Source organism: Stegodyphus dumicola, chromosome 5 (genome assembly GCF_044657685.1).
Source record: "Stegodyphus dumicola isolate Sdum_Otavi_A_Nest chromosome 5, ASM4465768v1".
NCBI lineage: Eukaryota > Metazoa > Arthropoda > Arachnida > Araneae > Eresidae > Stegodyphus > Stegodyphus dumicola.
Genome location: NC_140772.1, coordinates 119035839 through 119052228, shown reverse-complemented (window position 1 = coordinate 119052228; position 16390 = coordinate 119035839). Strand labels below are relative to the sequence as shown.

The 16390-nt window shown below is 31.0% G+C and overlaps 1 protein-coding gene across 1 annotated transcript in view; it reads right to left on the bottom strand.

Annotated features, from left to right (window-relative positions):
• The window catches only part of Mip (Myoinhibiting peptide precursor), a 249475-nt gene extending 233316 nt beyond the window's left edge, over nucleotides 1-16159 (bottom strand). The window contains exon 1 of the mRNA XM_035356434.2: nucleotides 16014-16159. The gene's annotated coding sequence lies outside the window, so the exon portion shown is untranslated. The remainder of the gene's footprint in view (nucleotides 1-16013) is intronic.
• Between the last annotated feature and the right edge of the window lie 231 nt (nucleotides 16160-16390).

Sequence of the window (16390 nt, the reverse complement as noted above, 5' to 3'; positions counted from 1 at the left end):
TTTAGAGCAAATAACATATAATTCCATTCTTTTCATACCACTTATGCTTTAAGTTCTACATATGACACTCCGAAAAGTCCAGGATTGCACAAAATTACTTTTCGCATCAAGTAAAAAAATACAAAATTACTAGGTAAAGATAGTGAAATTAGAAAAAAAACATCATATTTAAAATCTCGCGAAACATTATAGATGCTAAACGAAGAAATAATGAAGAATCCGCAGGAATGTATGCATAGTTCTCTCACTGTGAAAAAACAACGGTATCTAGACACATTATATTCTGAATAATGTAGTCCTCCATTCGAATATGGGCATCTGGAAGCCAAAATTTGGAATTCGTTTATTTTATATTTTGTAAAACTTTAACGACTTTTTGATTAACAAACTCAACGATTTCAAACGAGCAATGGCAGCATTATACGGATTCCCACCCCCCTCCAGAGCGTGAGACTGTGCATCGGAAATTCTAAAGATATGCTATATATATATGTACTTTCATCCACTTGAAGAGAAAAGAAGCTGCACTATTTTAACGAACTACAACGTTTCTCCAAAATTATATGCTATTTTCATGATTCAACGCTTCACTATATGAATGGAGACACAACACAGTTATCTGTTTTTGCAGCATTTTAATGCATATACGCGATGCCAAAACTTTCATTGCAGGAACTATTAACTGTATGAGAATATCCAGTTTTAGTATTTAATTGAGATATTTCCTTAGAAGCTATAATTATATTTTTAAATAATGACTGCCTAAATCTGTTTGATGGCTATTAATCTTTATTTATAAAAAAAACATCGTCTTAATTTTGGCCATTTTAACTCCGAGTGACGCTTCAGCTTTAAAGATCTCTGGGTGCATTCAGCCTTAACAAATGACAAATAACATACTATGGATTTTAATCAGCACCTTTAGTGAAACCACATTTTATATAATCGTCAGAATACTTTTAAATTCAGTATTTTTTTATTTTTATTTTTATTTATTTTTTTTTTTTTTTTGCATATGTAAGCCGCCATTAATTAGAGCTATTCATGGAACTGAATGGCTGAGTACTGTCTAGCTGAATGTCACTTAACTGTGTTATTTAATTTTAGCGTCATGAACAAAAATTATTAAATTATTCCTGTCTAGACATCCTTTGCTTGTTCATCTGTCATTAACCAACACAATTTCTTTTCTTATTTTATTAATCATTCATCTCTTAATAATTAGATGTTATAAAATATTATAATTAATAGTAAATTAGTACAAAAATATATAGAATATTTGAATTTATATGTAACAAATAATTATTGAGGGGGCGAATAAAGCTGTGACGCTATCACATTTTCTCTGGAATATAATAGCGGACACTAGCAATGTTTTCCCGCTGTAGCCTAGACTCTGTTATCGCCGATCTTATACAAAATCTTTGGGTGGGTCTGATGCGGTACTCCAGTAACCTTACTTAAATTTTAATTGTGCCGCAAATAATATTAAAATAGGAACGACACTAAGAAATAATTTTTCAGCATCATTTGTCACCTATGAAGGCATTAAATTACTATATCTCAACATCATCTGTTGTCAAATTATTATATAGTTTCAAATTAGTCAAATTATTATATAGTTCTTACTTTATTATATAAGATTAGTAATTTCGTGAAGTTTATTTGTGAGCCGGCGTATTGCTTTCGAGATTCAGTGCTAGGTCACTACCCAACAAAATTGTGGAAATAGCAGTTTTTGATGGATCAATCACTGATGAGTCAATTGCAGGAATGTTATTCATTTAAAAGGATTAACTAAAGCAGGTTTTATTTGTATTAAAATAACCTATGTGAAAAATAAGTCAGTTTAATTTAACATCTTTTAATCGTGCGAAGATTATGCAAAATTATCCACCACATTACATTTAAATTTTACCTATAGCTGCCTATGTTAACTTCTTTCCTCTTTGTATTTTTCTGCACATATTCGCACAGTCAAGAGGTCTATAGAACCTTTAAAACAAGCGGCGTAGATTGAAGCTAGGGGGCAATCGCAAGTGGTATGATTCTCAGTAGAAGTCTGTGGATTGCCTAGAGAACTGCTCAACCGAGCAGAAGAGAACGCGTGACTTTGTCACGTTGGTTACTATTAAGAGTTACTTGCATTATTCTAACCAGTCCGATTGTAGCTACTCCAAGAATGGCTGCAGTTGTAACCCAACCAATACACTGTACAGTTCCAACCATAAACTATCAAAAATAAGTTGAAAAAATATAGATACAGACACACATCTTTCTTAACGTTAGTGTTGTAACATCAAAGAAGTATGTCTCGGCGTAACATTCTTGTGATAGCTGCAAACATTGCACATAGAGATAGCAGTTTAAATGCATAATAGTCTTAGAAATAATTGATAGAGATACGAAAACATTTATGATCAGACTACCATCCTTGTTTTTAACGAAAGGCGATTTCATCCAGCTTTCTCTCAATATACACTCATTTTACATCACCTTTAATCTCATTTTCATTCCTAAAATTGCATTGAAGTGCCAATGAAATTCCACATTCAGAAGCTGAGTGCAAAATTCATTTAATTTTATATAAATTATATTTCTTAAATTTTACAGTAGTTACACCAGCATGCCTCGTAAACATATACGTCTATATTCAAGTTACATTAAAACATTTTCATCTCCTCCGTAATTGATGATGTTACTTATTTAAGTTATGAATGTGTTTTATGTTAACAAATTATGAAATCGTGTACCTCGGTTACAATCATTTATATGAATAAAGCATACAAATAGAGATTGTCAAATACATTGTCTTTGCGTAGCATCTTTGAACCACAATTTTAGAAATTTCTTAAAACTAAATATACATGATTTGAGTAGATTTTGATTTGAGTAGCACCTTAACTCTAAAATTGCCCTAAGATTTTTTACATTCCTTGCAGTTTGTATATTCTAACATAACAGCAAAGTGTGCATAACCCTTAGTTCTTTTTGCCATATAATCCTGGGTATAACGCGCAATTTTGTTAAAAAAAATAAGAACGTAATTTACAAGTGCGCTTTATACGCTGGATATAAAAGTGATAGAATAAAAATAAGGAAAAAAATCAGCATACAAGAATTGGATTCTTACATGTACCTAAATACAATTTACTTCAAAATAATGATATACCTTATAAACTTAAAACTGTTCATCATCGGACAACATAACGTCCATCTTCTGCTATATCTTTACGCACATCAACGAATTCTGTTTCATGTTCAACATCATTGTTACTCTGATTCGTTAATAAACAATCATCATTGTTCCACCTTTCACCAAAGCTAAACATCCTTGCTGCAGCACGACCTCCATTTTCTTTCGCAAACTGAATGACTTTGCATTTGAAACCAGCACTGTGTTTCTTTCGTTTGGCAAGAGAAATATTTACTACTAAAAGGAACCTGAGATCTACTTTATTTTAACTAAAGCAAACGCGATTTACTAAAACCCAAAGTTCCAGAAGGGCATTCTTACCTCAAATGCTGTCTCACGTTTCTCGAAACCCTGGAATAACACTCTTGTGCACAACTGCATTGAATACAACCCACATTCTTTGCAGAATTATTTACTCTGTCAACAATTTCTCCCCACAGACGTATTGTTCTTCTTATCATTTGTCAATTCAGTATACCTTTGTTCGAAAACCTGGGAAAACACTTCAAATGAATAACTTCAAACATAAGAGCATAGCATATGTATCTTTCAGGTTTCTTCGTAAAGAAAAGGGTAGTTCAAAAGTATAGGTGCGTGCTATACTTTGGAATATACGGTACCTAAGTAAAACAGCTGTTCCAAAATAAATTCCAGCACTGTCTTTAATATGCACACAAAACCAAATACACTTGATGAGCTTATCATTTCTTTTCTAATCAAATTGTGTGTGAGCAGGTTCTAGAACACACCTGAAGATTCCTAAGTGCTTTATAAAATATCACAGTCCTAAAATATTTTTCTAAGATCAGTAGTTCTAAAATGTTTTTCTAAGGTCAGTTGATCAGTTTTTGAACTTCATATTGCCGTGCATAAAAGTTTTTTTTGGTCATATTGCCGAGCATAAAAGTTTTTTTTTTTTTTTGGTCATATTGCTCAGCATTCAGATTGAACAATATTACACACACACACACACACGCAAAAAAAAAAACAATAATAATCTCTTTTCTAATTAAATTAATTACAAAGCCATAATAATAAAGGGAATTTTCACAAGAAACTGGTAGAAAATAAATTTAATTTTAATTTGCGTCTACTCTGACTTTCATCATTTATCTTTATTTATATCAATATTATTATTTTTATTATTGTGTCATTCAGAGAGACCTTAAATTGAATTTTCATTATTTCTGAAATCAGCACCTTGTGTGTTGGCCAGAAGTTAATCCCTGCTTTGTAGTACTTATAATTGTTTTAATGTCTTTCATATTAAAAGCAAAAATAAAACTTTCACAATATGTATTAGTATGGTACTTAGATAATGAGAATAAGAGATTAAGTTTTGCAATATATAAATAAAGACAGCCGTTAAGGGCATTTAACTAATGCAATGAAATCCGATTAAATTTAGTGGAAAATGAGAAACAAGCTTTTCGATAGAATAGGTTTTAAAAACGTGCTTGAAAATGTCTCAGCAAGTGAGTTCAAATTTCATTTCCTGATTTCTGCCACTGACATCTACCCAAGGGATTAATATAATGAATGAAGAATCGTTCCAAACGTTCGTGTAACGTATAAAGAATAAAAAATTATTTATAGAGATATTTATCTTAAACCTGTTTATCGTCTGTTAGATAATTGGGAAATTCTTTCGTTTACATCCGTTTGCTTTCATATATGCAATAAAAACGTGCACTAATTTAGTTTTAAGACAAACATATGAATTCATTATTGAAACCATTTCTTATTTCCTTTCAGACAAACATATGAATGCATTATTAAAACTATTTCTTTTTTTCCTTCCATCTCTTTTCTGAACTTAATCAAAGGGCTACTTAGGCTTTTAGCTTGCGGATATTCTGAGAAGTTTTTATCAGTTGGGTTTGAAACTACATAAAATTTTTAAATTTTATGATAAAAATTTACTAAGCATAAATATGTAAAATTTAAAATGAGATGAAAATATGCCTGCCATGCACATTCAGAAGCGCTTGTTACAGATTACTTTAACAGTAATTATAAGGTAACAACAAAATATATATAGATATTGCTGTTTTAAATTATAGTACGATATACTTAAGTAGTCAATATTTATATAGAATATAGGTATGTGACTGAGTTGACTGATAGATAAGAATGTGTAAAACAAAATCCTAACTTTAATTTGTAATAGTTTGTTAGGCCGCCTATTTAATTTGGATATTTATTTTCTATCCTAAGGACAGTAACCTGCTTGTAATAAATTTCTCAAAACTGCGCCGCATCACACTTAATCCGTGTCATCTTACTCTTAGACAAAGCCAGTATCGGATATACATGCATCTAGCTTCATCAGATAGCAACATTAAATCTGGAAACCTAAAACTTAAATTAGCCAAGAGCTTTAAAGTCAAACCAATTTAACATAGACAATTTTAACATAACCTTGTAACTGGAATTTACTCCATTTTCTCTATTTTTCTCTATTACAAAGTTAAATCCTTTTTTACTTTCTTGTACGAAGTAAAGAGGAAGTATTGTAATAGCGAAAAGTTTCAGGCAGCATATTTCAACAAAAATATCCATTTTGACCGCTATCGAATGCAATTTAACGATGCTTTTGCGTGATAGCTGTGCGTAAGAACAGAATAAAATACTCTTTTCCTCCAAAAAAATTATAAAACTACTTTAAAATGAATTCTGAAGAGAACGTTTTGTGGCGTCTGTAGGAACGAAGGTACGTACGTACGTATTTCGCATAACTCAAAAACAAGTAGCCTCAGAACGTTGAAATTTTGTGTATATGACTGCTATAACATGTAGATGTGCAACTCGTATTTTGGTTGCAATCGGCCGCACCAAACGTATATAAATATATTTATATATATATCCAGTCCGTTACCCGGCTCAGTGATCTCAGTTTCTTTACTCTTATATGTTTGTAAATTGTACATTTTTTGCTTTAAAAATGATTGAATTATGTTGTTCTTATCTTCTGGTTAAGGTTTTTATGTCTTTAGTAAATCTGTATGCAATAGTTTGACAATTATCAACAATTTCAAAGCTATTTAAGTGCCGCTAAGCCTAATAATGTTTTTGATGGCGATCATTGCTTGTTTACATTTGAAACAGCAAACTAGTGGACTTCTTGCCAATGTAGATAAACTTAGCTTCGCAACAACAAAGATAACGCCTTCATTTATTATTGTGAATTAAATCATGCGTAATCCTTTCTGGAATTTTTTCGTGGAAATAAGTGTTTAAGATTTACTTCGTAATTTTTAATACAGATATTTTGAATTTTTATATATTTTTGCCTTATCGCGAAGTGAGAACTGAATTAATTGAATGAGAAATACTCAATTGTCTGTGAAAAACTGTTTCTTTTTTTGTTTTGTTTAATTTCTTTTATACATCGTTCTAGATTTATTATAGTATTTGAATAGAACATCTGGCAACGATTAGATAATTCTTTAAATGATATAAATTTTGTGCATTCTGAATTATAATATGAACGAAATACAATACTGCTAAATTAATCTGGCGCCAGGGTGTCGCTATGATAAACAAATGAGTGAGTTTTAAAGAATGCATTTATTCTATTGTGGTTTATGCGCTGTCGGCAAAGTAGATTTAATTCAATCCAATAAGTGTAAATGAAATGCAAGAAAAAATGCGTATAATTTAATATTACGTACAAGGAAGTCATGTGGTGTACACATCAGATTTTTTTAATCTCATCATCCTGTACATTGAAACGTGTGCCTGCTTTATTATGCCTGTTTGATCCTCAAAACGTATTTAAACAAAAATAAGCTGTGAAAGGTACATCAACTTCCTCAACATCTCCTTTATCCGAATTAAACTGTTTCATCATATGTACAGTTAATTACAGAATCAGCGTACAGCCGGAAACCGATAACCGTGCGTTGTTAATAAAAACAAAAAGGAAGAAATATCCCTATACCTACTGTTGATAATTTACATTAATTCGTTGAGTAATCCAGCAAAACTCAAACTTTTAATGGGGCAAGCATATTTTAAGGGATTGCTTTCTAATAATAAATAGTAGAAACTTTTAATTAATTTTTTACCTCCTTATACGGAGTACAGGAAGTATTGTTAAAAATTTTGGGTATTGTATTGCTTAGAAATATCTTTTTCGACCTCTCTCGAATCCAATTGGATAATGTATACGATCCAACGAACGATGCTCTGTATTTTACAATTTTTAATGAACACGTTGCATGTGTTTACGTATTTTTGCCTTGCCCGAAGTGAGAACTTACCTAATTGGATGCGATATATATTTCTAATGAAATTTGAGAAAATAAAGTTGAAATGAAGTGCAACAAAAATGTATATAATTTAATAGGCCGTAGAAAGAAGTCATATAGTGTTCACATGAGATTTGTTTTCTTTAGAGATAAGTGGTCGAGTAAATGAATATAAGAATTAAAAATATCGAATATCTCTATAAGGAAATAGAGTTTGATTATCACTTCGCTTATCACCTCTGTCATGAATAATGATCTCTTACTAAATACATTGTGAATAGATATTTTATGAACATAATGATGTTTTTGAAACAAAACTTATGACTAAGTAATAATATGAATCATACATACAATAGGAATAATATTTTCGCAATCTAAGGGTCTGCTTGTTTTGTAAGCAACGAAAAGACAGCATCTAGCAAGTGCAAGATCGTCGTAGTCTGTTTTATGTTCTCTTTCTGGAGGAATGGAAGCCAGCGAAGAATAATTGGCCGTAGTTCCTCCACGATTGGGTTTCTGCTCGTCTTTCTTATTTTGGCTGTACAAAAGTTTTGTGGCCCACCAACGGCCAACGGTAAAGTCGCTGAACACTGGTAGCTCGGGCCGAGGTTCGAATCCCGCGAACGGGCTGGCTGCATGGGCGTTTTCGTGGTTTTCCCCATGTTTAACGTGTATACGAACCACTTTCGCTTAGAAACTCCTCCATGAAGGCCTCCCTCCCCTTAGGCAGATAGCCCTAGTGTGCTTTGCCGGAATTAAATCAACCAACCAACAAAACGTTTGTGGTGGAAAGAATCTTTTCTAGGATTCTTCTTTTTTCTTAATGTAATTTGAAAGTTTCTGACATTTTTGTTAAGTTCATGGAAACGAAGAAAGAAATGGTTGCATTCACATATCAAATTCCGTCTATTTTAGAATTTGACTATAAAACACACAAACACGCATGGCATTTAAAGAGTTGAAAGAAAATAAAACAACGTTGGTTCGTTTGTAGGAAGTACGCAGTAGACAAAAGAGTTAAACCATTCTCCATTGGAAATAATAAGTTTTATTAACAGTGTGAGAATCTATAATAGTAGTAAATATTAAATATTGTTTGAGCAGTAGAGTAATTTGTTTTCATTCATCGTAGAATAAAGTTTTTATAAAAGTGAAAGAAATTACATGATTAGTGCCTTTCAAGCATCTTCCAAAAATTTTCGAAAATATTAAATGAGAAAAGACGAAAACATTGCTAGTTTTTATCATCTTATGTTCATTTATTTAGTTCGAGATTTGCCTGTATGTACGAATGGAAGTTTTCTCATCTGGGAAAAGGACTTGTTTCATGCTTTACTGTCCAAATATCTTGAAAAATCCCCGATAAAGAAGTTAACATATTTCATCTCTAATGCTGTGCATAATAATAAATCCTGCAGCGTGGAACTAGTATTTCTGAAACGTCATTGAACATGAAATCATGATACATTGGAAAATAGAATAAATGTAGGATCCAAATTTTCCAGCAATAATAATCTAATCACAATGACATGTTTTACGCAATCTTCAGATATAACACCAAAAGCAAGTGTTTTTCTTTTAAAATGTAATCATTTATAAATATCTAATGTAGAAAATTCCTGAGGAATCCTTAGCTAAGAAACTATTTAAATTAGCGTTACAATTAATTAAAGATAGCTTCAGATTTTTAATATCAAAATATTAAATTTGAAATAACATTGTCAGCATAGTTTTCACTGGAATAATTTATATGTAAATTAAAAATCCGATAGGTTTGTACAGCTTTTATTATACGCAGCGTAATGCAAAGAATCCTAGAAAACCATCAAGATCCTTTAACTTCATTTACAGTAATATGAGTCAGAATTGCCGTTTTTCATTACACTTTACCATATAAAATTATAAAATGTCTCTGCGAAATAAAAAAGCAATGTTCTTATAAAATTACAAATTAGAGATTAGATACACAGATTTGAAAAATCTTAATGTTGCTTAAATTTAAAAGACTGAAGCAAATATGAAGAAAGGAAAGTAGCTAAAATGTTAGAGTATGATTACCACAATCTAGAACAGTGATGGCCTGTTGGCGTCGTGCGCATGTTGTATTTTTTGTCCCATAGGTTGTATTTTCTGCTTTTTATTTAGTCTTTTCTTCAATTTTTTTCTGAAAAAAGGCTCTATTTTTTACGGCCGCGACTGAATTACAGAAATTTTATCAGTGAAGCCGGATTTTTTAATGTGTACTTGCTGTTACAGTTGGAAACGTTTTCAGCATCCATCTTCTCGATGTATTGAAGTTACCACCAATATCACTTGTTAACTTTCGTGTTCCTTCCATGCTTTCGTTTAGTGCCTTTATTAATTTGTAATTTTAAGACTTAAGTGTTACGCAGTATATTCCAAATGGACATTTGAAGCGTGTTCTGCAATTTTGCATTTTATATCAACTTTGCGTTATGTGTAAGTATTTACAAAGACTATTTAAAATTGATACCACGGTAATCATGAAAAAATCGTAAATTATTATTCAAGAACATAATCATAATGAGTTATGTAACATAATGGTTTATGAGGCTCGTAGCCACAAAGCATAACTTAAACTGATCCTTGAAGAAGCAGAAGTTTTTCCAATAACGTTCAGTGCCCTTTTTAAAATAAAATCTGACAACTATGATTTATCTTTATTTAATATTAATTTACAGTTTATAATCTTCTGTCATGCAGATAACTACATCACATTTCAATCCATTTGTTAAAAGAATTTTTTAGCAAAATGCTTAGGAAAAAGTATAAAACATTTTAATGGAATTTGGAAAATGCTTTACAAATTCACCAATATCTTTTGGTTGTACTTTATGTTTAAATCCAAGCTTGCTTTACTTTTGCATTAGTGTTTATTTAAGATTTTACTCCATATTTATGAGTATTTGCTAAGATCTTCGCTTTATTTGTTAATCAAATAACAGTGACAAAGAATTGCAGATCTTTGAAACCATGCATGATGTTTAAGTAAATGTATCTATTTGCGTATCATTCGTGTGTTTATTAGGAACAAAAACGCCATGTATGCGGAAACAAGAAAATATAGTTTCATAAACATTTACGGAAATAACTAAAGATGATGTATAATTTCTTTATTCACTTATACAAAGTAAATTTCAAATACACAAAGCTATGAGACTAGTAATAGTTCCAGAAAAGATACTGCTTTACATATGATTGAGTATTTAATCATGCGTAACTAATGTAAACTGTTGTTGAAAAATTGAGTTATGTTTCAAGCCGATTTAGAAGCAAACAGAGAATATTTTGATTTATTAATTTTGAGACATTTTGGAAAGGTATTAGAATAAGTAATGATGTTTTAAAGGACGAGTCTGCTGAACGTACTATAAAAATGTGCGTATCTAAGTTATTTACTGCTTTAAGCTGATAAACATTTAGGTTTTGAAATTTTTTTCAAAACTATTGTAAAAGACCAGAGGTTTCGGACAAAAAATGTAAAATTATCTGTGGCTTCAACGAGATTTGAGCTATATATTATCCTGTGATATACATTGGCATACTAGAAGTCTTATACTAGAAGTCGCTCAAACAGTAGTAATTCGGTCCAGGGTTCGAATCTTGCCGAACGAGCTGGCTGCATGGGCGTTCTCCTTAGGAAGATAGCCCTCATGCGCTTTGCCATTAATCAAATAAACAAACCAAATCACTTATACCAAAAGAGAATGGGGGAATGCGATAATTCTTGCCTTATGTACCATGCAGAGGAATAATTTTCATATTGAGCAAAGTATAGCTGCAGATGGGGAAATAAAGAATAATTTGACGGCTTTTATACATTACATCAAATGCTAAAATATATGATTATAAGCTGAATTCATCCATTAGCATATAACATTTGCCGTTGTTTTGGCTTCCAATGACCTGATGAGTATACAAAGTAAATTTCAAATACACAAAGCTATGAGACTAGTAATAGTTCCAGAAAAGATACTGCTTTACATATGATTGAGTATTTAATCATGCGTAACTAATGTAAACTGTAGTTCTTGAAAAATTGAGTTATGTTTCAAGCCGATTTAAAAGCAAATAGAGAATATTTTGATTTATTAATTCTGATTTTGGAAAGGTATTAGAATAAGTAATGATGTTTTAAAGGACGAGTCTGCTGAACGTACTATAAAAATGTGCGTATTATTTACTGCTTTAAGCTGAACTTACTGCTTTAAGCTTTGAGCTGAACATTTACTGCTTTAAGCTGAACTGCATGGCATGCTGAAACTTTCCCTACATGAAAATTAAACTCTCTGGAGTTTTCATTAGGAAGTCCTGTACAAATAGATCTCTCACAATAATCTCATGGTATTCAAATATAATTAAATAGTATCTACCTAGTTAACCGTTAACTGAACGCAAAATATTTCCAAAATGCTGAGACGACTGATTTTTACTGAATATTTTCAATTTCAGTCACCAGCTTCTGATAATATTCAGTTATATAATAAAGTGACTGTTGCAAAATACGCGAAAGTTATCCATCGTTAAGTTAATACCTGTGTTGGAAGATTATATAGCAACAATCGTCTCATATATGAGCTAAATGTAAGAAAGGCTGTATGTTGCAAAACACTCCAAAGACAATCGCTAACTGTTCAAAAGTATTTCCCTCTTTATGAAAGTGGTCATGTTGGAGAACATAAACATCTGTGAATTCATTATTATAGTTTGTAGAACCATCAGTTTTTTTTATGCAAGAAATTGCATAAAAATAACAGTGAAACTATGAAACAGTGTTCCAGTGAAAACTATGCTGACAGTTAATTGCCTACGTGAAAAATGTGCAGTGCCCTTGCGAGATCTTAAAATCTGGACCTCTTGAAAGCGCTTCGAGTATGCTTCCAATTACACCACGAAGGCATGCGGAAAGGAGGAATAAAATATTTTATATACTCTGCTTCCGTAAAATATCACTGTTTATTTTCTGCGGTGGCATACCTATTACTTAATACTATTTACTATTGTAGTATTAATTAATTATATATGCTAATATTTTAATGCATAATATCCACAAACTATGACTTATACTTTATATCCTGCCAAATTCATTACGCCTGGTTATAATTTATTTCACTGCTTTATAGAAGCATTACTTGAGTCTCTTTTAAATTCGATCCTATAAACGCCTGCTGTAATGGAAGATTTTGTTGAGCCAAATTTTAAGTCTTTAGAGTTATATTCAAACATGGAAACTAATACTCATTCATAGTGGATCGTATTTCTTTCACTATTATATTCTGCGGTAACTAAATGCATTATCCTAAAATAGAAAGAATAAAATAAAACAAAGCAGGAATTTTGTTTTGTCTAGTTACCGATTTCCTGCCCTATTCTGCTTTCAAGAGATGCTATATTATTACCAGAGAAATTGCTTGCAATGATTGTTGCAAGTTGCGTTAATTATGACACTCGAACCTTGCTGCTACCATACTTTACTGCATTCTGTTATACTTTTACTATTATTTATTTTATGACTTATTGTTAATTAAAGATCATGTGTTTCATCTTTTTAATAGTAATAAAATATGAAAAAGTAATGATGACATTTGTTTCTCTTCAAAAAATTTTTAAATCAACACACACTTCGAATAAGTAAATTCGATTGGTTCTGTAAATATGATATTTAAATTCAGCCTCACAAAATTCATATTATGCTTATTGTTTTAAACCTTTTTGCAACTATTATTAGATTAAGAACCTTTTAGTAAAAACAGTCCAGATTAAACTAGAAGATTTCATTAACTAATTGCCTACGTGAAATAGATAAAACATATCAGTAAAACAATTATAAACATTAAGATGCTGGATTTTTAAAAATAAATGCTACAAATGAATGTTTCTGAACTTCCTCGAAATGTACACAACAATCGTTTCCGAAACAGCTGAAAAATATAAACATTTATTGAAATATCATGTGCTATGATAGAATTTTGTCCTGCGAAGTCCAAAAAAATTTTTTTTATCTTGCTTAAAATGCCATACCGAACAAGATTCCCCAAATCATTTTTTTTATAAATGTTTTAGTCTACCAGTGGCCGAGCGGTAAATTCGCTGAACACTAGTAGTTCGGTCCGAGGTTCGAATCCCGCGAACGGGCTGGCTGCATGGGCGTTTTCGTGACTTTCCCCATGTGTAAGGTGTATACGAGGCAGTTTTCCTTAGAAAGTTCTTCACAAAGGCATCCCTCCCTTTAGGCAGATAGTCCTCGAAACTTTGACATAATCACACACACACTTATAAATGTTTTATTATAGAGGAAGATCTTGAACCTGGTCTTGGATTTCCTAAAAGAGAATCAGCTAAAGATTCTTTAGCTAATAAAAAAGATAGCATCATCTAATAGATTGTTTAGCTAATAAATAGCATCAGGTAACCGTATCAACTAATAATTGTGATCTAATAGTATCAGCTAATAACTGTTAGTTATGGTAGACTTGCTAAAGATCGAATTTCTTACATTATTCTAAATGTACTTTTTAATATTCTAAATGTTCTGCTTGCTTTTACTTCATGCTTTTCATTTTGTTTTAATTACAAGATTAACGTTATGAGAATTTTCGATGATTTCATAGATTTTTTCCCAATAAAAATGTAGCGTTCACAAATATAACATCTATTACGTATGATTAATGTCTAATTCTTGGACAGGATTTTAACTATTGAATGGCAAACTTGGCTTTTAAAGATGAATGGGTGATTAAATTAATGCTGTACTATATTTTAAATAATAAAGCATTGAATTAATAATCTCTTCTTCTAAGCAGGATTTTCTTTTCTCATTTTCCGCGAAATATATCACAGGCTTAGAGTAAGAAGTTAAGACAAAAGAATAAAACATTTACAGAATCCTAACACATTTGAAACATAATTAGAAAATGTTTATTTGTAAGAAAAATATCAAAATCATTGATTTGATTTAACATAAAATCCTTTAAAAAATAAACTGGTAAGAAAATTTAAAATGTCTTGTTTTAATTGTCTTGTTAGTCTCTTGAAGCTTATAAACTGGTGGCCAAGATGTTCGCAGGTGTTTCAAAGTAGAGTGAAATATATTCATTTTTTGGAAACGACGAACATAAAATACTCAAAATCTTCTTCACCGCTACAGAATGTGACTAAGTTCTACATTATTAAATGCCAAAATACGTTTTTATTTTACAGATATTTAAAATAAACAAAACTTAAATGTAAGTTAAAAATACAAAGATATTAATTTCAGTTTTCTGAAATAAAATGTTATTTTTCCTTATATATAATTTCCACTTCAAAATATGTAAAACATAAATAAATCTATTTCTTTCAACAGGTAAATGGATGACAATTTAATATGGTTGTGCAATGCGCAGCTGCAAACTACTGAAAATACAAGAATCATGTTGGAAAAGGTCATTATGTAGGATACATAAAGGTCACGGATACTGTTCATGGAAACATGTCATAATAAGGTAAAATATTGAAAGATTCGTTTCTTGGAAAAGTATCCATCCTTGCTCTGTAAAAGTTAACTTAAATTTCTATGAAATGCGCTTTTTCCTTTGAAAAATATAGCCAGCCCACAGGATAATGTCTTCAGCTCTTAGTGTAAAACTGCCTTTGACATTGGTGGAATATTTTCAGAAGAACAGAATAATTAAAATAAGAAGCAACTGTGTTTTTAAGTATACTTTAAATTTGTTTTGATTTTTTATGTAGCTAAAGAAGATATTTGTCTTAGGAACAGTTAATTTTTGTCAATTAACTTATAACATACATAAGAATAAATTACATATTAAACCAGAAATATCTGTAGATTTGTCGACAATCGATACAATGAATATGAATTCGACATTTACAATCGTTGCAATAAGCACATGCCATTTTTCAAATCCATTCCGAAGTATGTGAAATTTAAATCAATAAATCAATTACGTTCTCGTAGTTTTTTCATTAATGCATAATAATGTGTAAAGATGTAATATTTCCATGCATTTTCCTGAATGGAACGTGAAACATATTTTTTAAATTGATGAATGCCTATGTCGAACAAAATATTTGCTTAACATGTATTTATTTTTTGTTTTTTCTTCAAAACACTCAGCCTAAAAATGCAGGTTAGTTTGAATTTTAAGGCGCTACTTTTATAAATGGAGTTCAATCTCAAATCCTTAATTTTCAGCAATTCTTACTAGCCATTTTTGATTCATTCAAATTTCAGTTCAAGTATGTTCCATTTAAAATGTGATTTAATTAGAATTAGAAAATACATTTTTACACTCTTTCGAAAAAACATTGTTTCTGATGCCCTCTGTTTAGTTTGAAATAAATTGATGATATTCCATAAATAAAGAAGAGACTTTTTTCAGACAAAATTATGATTAAGTAAATTTTCAGACACGTTATTCACAAATGATTAGAAAATTTAAACCACTAAAACACAAAAAACACTTTAAGATCACTCTGCGCTTCTTTAAAAACTTCAAAAAACTTAACAACAATATATGCAGGTGAATATAAACTTCACTTACCTCTTGTAAAGGGATACGTTTCTGTATTCAGAGTCTCTTCTTCAAAGGTATTCAGGACCAGGATTCTCTGAAGATGGAAATACGGGATATAATGGTCAAGAGTTGGAATTCCAGGATACACGCTTTCTTATATTCGGAGACTTTTGCCCAGGGTTGCCAGCTCCGCGCGCTTGGCATCATTGCCGCCAACACGGCACGAAAAAACGCCAAGCTGCTTATCATTAGAGGATGAGGTGGGTATATTATTTCGGAAGGACTGATTTCAGTTCATTTATGACTGTCCAATCAAAACGATTTTGCCTTTCGACCATAAATATTTATAACTAATTAATAAATATTATGTGAAGGGTTATGGGGAAATATTATGTGAAGGCTTA